The sequence below is a fragment of the Lipotes vexillifer genome, unplaced genomic scaffold (genome assembly GCF_000442215.2).
Source record: "Lipotes vexillifer unplaced genomic scaffold, Lipotes_vexillifer_v1.1 scaffold12, whole genome shotgun sequence".
Lineage (NCBI taxonomy): Eukaryota > Metazoa > Chordata > Mammalia > Artiodactyla > Lipotidae > Lipotes > Lipotes vexillifer.
This window is the reverse complement of record NW_006796716.1, coordinates 4,669,982-4,676,226: the sequence shown is the minus strand read 5'-3', so window position 1 is coordinate 4,676,226 and position 6,245 is coordinate 4,669,982.

Below are 6,245 nucleotides of genomic sequence, written 5' to 3'. Positions count from 1 at the left end.
GCCCATGAGCCATGGCCACTGGGCCTGCGCGTCCGGGGCCTGTGCTCCACAATGGGAGAGGCCACAGCAGTGAGAGACCCGCGTACCGCGAAAAAAAAAAAAAGAAAAAGAAATACAGTTGCCATTTCTTTGGTTGACTGTAGACCCCTTTCCTTCCTGTCTACATTTTCCAGTCTACATTGCGACTCTGCTATCGTGCAGTGGGGGTTTTTCAGCAAAAAATAGGACAAAAATCTGCTGATCAGGGCCTCCCTGGTGGTGCAGTGGTTAAGAATCCGCCTGCCAATGCAGGGGACACAGGTTCGAGCCCTGGTCCGGGAAGACCCCACATGCGTTGGAGCAACTAAGCCCGTGGGCCACAACTACTGAGCCTGCGCTCTAGAGCCCACGAGCCACAACTGCTGAAGCCCACACACCTGGAGCCCATGCTCTGCAACATGAGAAGCCACCACAATGAGAAGCCCACGCACCACAATGAAGAGTAGCCCCCGCTCGCTGCAACTGGAGAAGCCCCGTGTGCAGCAACGAAGACCCAACACAGCCAAAAATAAAAATAAATAAATAAATATATAGTTTTAAAAAATCTGCTGATCATGTCTCCCTATCTACCATACATTTGCCAACAGTGAATTCAGACTCGGATATGAAGCGGGTGGGTCTTGGCTGGAAACAGGTGGCTCTCTCAGATGAAGGCAGTTGGAAGACAGCTGAAGAAAGGGATGCTTAGAGAGGAAGGGGTGGGCAGGGTATAGAAGCATGCTACGAGACAGGGTGGTGGCCTCAGGCCAGTCCAGCAAGTCTGCTTTTATACCTGCAGTCCTGGGGAGGGGGAGAGTATGTGCTGTGGGGAGAAGGCTGCTTCATTCAGGCAAGAGGGAACCTACCCTGGCCCCAGGCTCTGGAAAGCCTTGAACATAAACACACGAGCGAGGGACTTCCCTGGTGGTCCAGTAGTTAAGACGCCGAGCTCCCAGTGCAGGGGACCAGGGTTCGATCCCTGGTCAGGGAACTAGATCCCACATGCCACAACTAAGACCTGGTGCCGCCAAATAAATAAATAAATATTTTAATTAATTAATTTATTTTTTGGCTACGTTGGGTCTTCGTTGCTGTGCACGGGCTTTCTCTAGTTGCGGCAAGCAGGGGCTACTCTTAGCTGCATTGCGCGGGCTTCTCTTTGTTGCAGAACACGGGCTCTAGGCATGTGGGCTTCAGTAGTTGTGGCACGTGGGCTCAGTAGTTGTGGCTCGCGGGCTCTAGAGCACAGGCTCAGTAGTTGTGGTGCACGGGCTTAGTTGTTCTGTGGCATGTGGGATCTTCCCAGACCAAAGCTCGAACCCATGTCCCCTGCATGGGCAGGCAGATTCTTAACCACTGCGCCACCAGGGAAGTCCCAATAAATATTTTTTAATAAATAAACAAATAAACACACAAGTGAATTCATAGAAGACACATGAACACCTGGGTCACTGGAGTCCAGCCCCCACTGCTGGCCCAGGGCAACCTGGGAGCTGTGAAGAGGGAACTCACGACTAACACCCTTCTGGGCCCAGAGAAGTACTCCTCCCCACAGCTCACCCCATGTCCTGACGCAAAGGGCACAGGACCCAAATGCCGTAAGGATCTGGGGGTCATGCCCTTGTTGACAATGAGGACTGTCAGTGCATGGGCCTGTGTGAAGGAAACAGCAGAGTACAAACTGACAGAAAAGACAAATTAACTTGTGAAGTCTTTCCCTCAGATAACTTGAAGGCAATCGATTTTTGCATAACAAGTAACTGGCTCCCAACTGTGCCAAACACCCACTACTTACCTTCTTCTTTCCATGTTCCAATTCCTGGTTCCAGAGATGCTCACGAATTAACACGCTGTGCATAACAGTTGTACATGACACAGAAGAACTTAAAACAAGTCCTATTATATATCTATATATATGCCTGGGTGTGAATATATATATACAGTATATATATGCATATATAAAATATATAATATATATGGGTTTGACATATGCATAAAGCAAGCTACCAATGTTGCTTTTAAAAGTGATTAAAATCATGGCATAATTGATAATTTAGATCATGAAATAAAAACATTTTGTAATATTTTCTGCAATAATAACTTCTGATATGTGACCACACTGCACCACGTGAACATGTCGCATAAAATGTGTGACATTTCCCAATCTAAGTGTTCCTTTAAGAAAAGTATTGATGATCCTAGTTGGGGCTGCCACAACAGAGAGAAGTTTCTCCAAACGGAAATGAATAAAACAAAACCACCTCCGAACTACAATGATTCAAGAAATGTCTAATTTGGCATTACTGTCAATGGAAAACAAATTATGTGAAGTATTGATTGTAACAACATACTTAGTGATTTTACTGGGAGAAGGAAAAAACAAACTTCACAAAATAAATATGTAATAATTTAAGAATTCCGTATGTCTTTAATTTAAAAGTCTTGCAAATATCACCAACGCATTAACAGAAACTGCAGGCTCATGCAATGATAATTAGATACAGTTGTTTCTGTTTTGCTAACTTTCACTGGTACAAGGACATATTTCTCAGTTTTGTATTAAGATGATCTACTTCGAAAGGCAGAGATACAGCACATCTCTCACTAAGCAGATTATGAGCAGACTCAAATACTTTGACATAAGGCATGTGGGCCTCTGGTTGTGCTTGGGCCAGGGCCCCATGACTGGTAGGGACAAGCCTATGGTCCACAAGGAAGGTGACCAGCCCGCAGTGAACCTGACCACACCCTGGGGGCCACACCCAGGAGGGGCCAGGAGACACCTCCTCGATGACCTCACTGTCCTCCCTCCCTCTGATCAGGACCCTTCTGCTGCTCCCATTGTCTGAGCACAACGGGGCAATAGTCCATCAACCCCCGGGTAAGGGCAGGGGTGACAAGCACACAGGGTAGGCGCGGGAGGGAAAAGGGGAGACGTCTGGCACATTGCGGCAGCCCTATCATCAGAGGCCCAACAGGAGGACTTTATCCTGTTAGGCTACAGGAAGCACAGCTGAGTAATGCCTCGAGGTTTGGTACCTTCTCCACCTTTTTTTTTTGGCCGCATTGGGTCTTCCGTTGCTGCGCGCAAGCTTTTCTCTAGTTGCAGCGAGCAGGGGCTACTCTTCCTTGAAGTGCACAGGTTTCTCATTGCGGTGGCTTCTCTTGTTGCAGAGCACCGGCTCTAGGTGTGTGGGCTTCAGTAGTTGCAGCATATGGGCTCAGTAGTTGTGGCACATGGGCTGAGTTGCTCCGCGACATGTGGGATCTTCCCGGACCAGGGATCAAACCCGTGTCCCCTGCATTGGCAGGCGGATTCTTAACCACTGCGCCACCAGGGAAGCCCCACCTTCTTCACCTTTAGAAACAAAATTCACCAATTTGTACTGAGGAACATTGTTTTTTGTTTGTACCTAATTAATTTTCTACAGAGATCACAGTTTAATAAAGTCCCATGACAGACTGTGTCCCAGGGGCAAGCACAGGAGGTGTGGGCCACTCCCAGCTTTCAGATATCATCCCTGGATTTTGGAGATGCCTTTCTCTTCTTCGGTCCTTGGTGTCGCCACCTTCACTCACTCATCTCTGCAGATACAAACTCCCTCCCTGCTCCCCTGGGGTCTCATCTGCCCTCACATGCTTGTGTTCATTTCAGTGTTAACTCTTTTCATCACAATTTTGCTTTGTCCTTCAGTGGATCACTCTAGAGCCATTGGTCCAGTTTTGTGAATCGGGAATGTAATGAAGCCCAATAGTAACACTAAAAAATAGACAGGGGAGGTAGAGATTGAAGCGATGCGTCTACAAGCATCTACAAGGGATGCTGAGGATTGCCAGAAGCACTGCAGCTGGAAGAGGCAGGGCACCGTCCTCTCTGAGAGGCTTCAGAGGGCATATGACCCTGATGACATCGTGATGGTAGATTCTGGCCTCCAGAATTGTGACAATAAATTTCTGTTGTCTTAAACCAAAAACAGATAAATACCAGGAACCAGTGACATGCAATGACGTGAAGTTTTGTGGGCTGTGATGAACTGCATCCAGTGTTCAGGACCTTAACTGAGATCCATTTGCCAATTCAGGACTTGCAAGCAAATTATCAGCCTTTCAGAGTGAGAGATTACTAAAAAGATATTACAAAGAGAGAGAGAGAGAGAGAGAGAGGGAGGAAGGGGAGGGAGTGAGGGGAAAGAGAAAGAAAAAGGAGGATTTATATATCGATCATAATTCATCATAAATTTGAATTCTGTGAAATACACATAAATAAGATAATTTTGTGGCTTTTTATCCTAAATTTGCCAAGCAACCTGAGGATCGCTGGGGAGACCCCACAGACAGGGATGTGCTGGAGCTGACTGTTAAATTTGGGGGAATGTTGCAAGCCAGTTGTTAAACACAGCCATTATTAAAAATTAAATCATACGTGTACAACAGTGTGAGTGTACTTAATGCCAGTGAACTGTACACTTAAATGGTTAAAATGGTAAATTTTATGTAATGTATATTTTACACAACAAGAAAATATTAATCAAGAAAAAATAAAATAATATAAACTTACAATTAAATAAATTATATTAAAAATGAGGGAAACTCATCATTTCCTACTTATTTCACCATATTTCACTACTACGTATGCTCCACATACTGTACATTTCCTCCTGACTCACATTTAGTGATTTCACATTGGTAGTCGTATTATCTGCTCAGGCTGTCAGACCAAAATAGCACAGACAGGGTGGCTAAAAAACAGAAATTTATTTCTCAGTTCTGGAGGGTGGGAAGCCCAAGATCCAGGTGCTGACAAGGTAGGTTTCACTCTGAGGCCTCTTCCCCTTGGCTTGTAGGCGGCCGCCTTCTTGCCCTGTGTTCACAATGGCCTCTGAGTGCAGACTCGTGGAGGAGGCAGAGGGGGCACTCTGGGGTCACTTCTCATGAGGACATTACTCCTATTGGGCCAGGGCCCCCTCCTCATGACCTTATTCAACCTTAAGCATTTCCTTAGGGACGCATCTCCAAATACAGCCACACTGGGGGTTAGGGCTTCAACATATGGATTTGCGGTGAGGGGGGCACACAAACAGTCAGTCCATACAATAGTTAACTTGACACATGGAAATTGGAAAAGCCTACAAATCAGGACTCCTTTTCTGGAGATGGTTTGGTGAACACTTACCAGCACACTGCTCTGAGGGGAAGTGCAGACAATGATCTCCTGGTCCCATTCTTCTGAGTATCCTTCACTTCTCCCAACCTGGGAGCTCAGCAAGGTCGGGGGTCAGCCTTTGATCCCCAGTTCTCAGCCCTCTGCTCTCATCTCCTAGAAGCCCAATCAGCATTTGTCAGATTGACCAGGAGCTGAAATGCATCCTGGTGGCATGAAAAGGAGGCTGACAAGAGAGGAAGTCTCAGTCCCACAAAGATGAAACTTGTGAATATGACAGAAGCAGGAACTACAGACACAGGCTTTGGAGTTGACTGTGGGGCGGATGACTTCCCTTCCCTGAGCCTCGGGTTTCTCATCTGTAAAGTGGGGGTAGTAACAGTACCTCCCTTGGAGGGTCCCAGCGAGGACAGGATGAGGTAACACTGAGGACCCTGCACACGGCCTGGAAGGCTGCATGGATCATCACACAGATACCCATCCTTTAAAGATCTCTCCGTCTTCCATAAACATTCAGTCAGCACTGACTGCCCCACTCACTGTGCCACGTGACAAGGACCCCCGAGCCAGTGCCACGTGACAAGGACCCCCTGAGCCAGTGTCCCAGTCAGTGCTCAAGCTTCTCCCTATGTAGCAGGAAGACAACACAGAAAAGGGAAGTGTTGGCTGTTAACGGGGCCAGAGGGCTGTTGACCTTCGTCACTGCGTGGGGAAGTGGTAGGGAGCACGGGCTCTGGGCTCAGACCCAACGCCGCAGCGGACATTTACATGTGATGTGACCTCAGTGAAATCTCATCATCTCACTTGGGACCTGAGTTTCTTCCTGCATAAAAATGAGGATCAAAATAGACCCTGCTTACCTCCTGGGGTTGTTGGGAGAGTTAAGAGCTATTTTAAAACATAACCTGGATGTGTTTTAATCAGGTGTGGTAAGACACACATGCAAATGACTGTTATGAAGGAAGCAGTTTATATTCACAAAACCATAAAAACAAGATGCCCAGCACTCCACGCAGGGCCAAGCAGGGAGGCACCAGGGTCAGTCGGGAGGCAGAGGGAGGGAGGG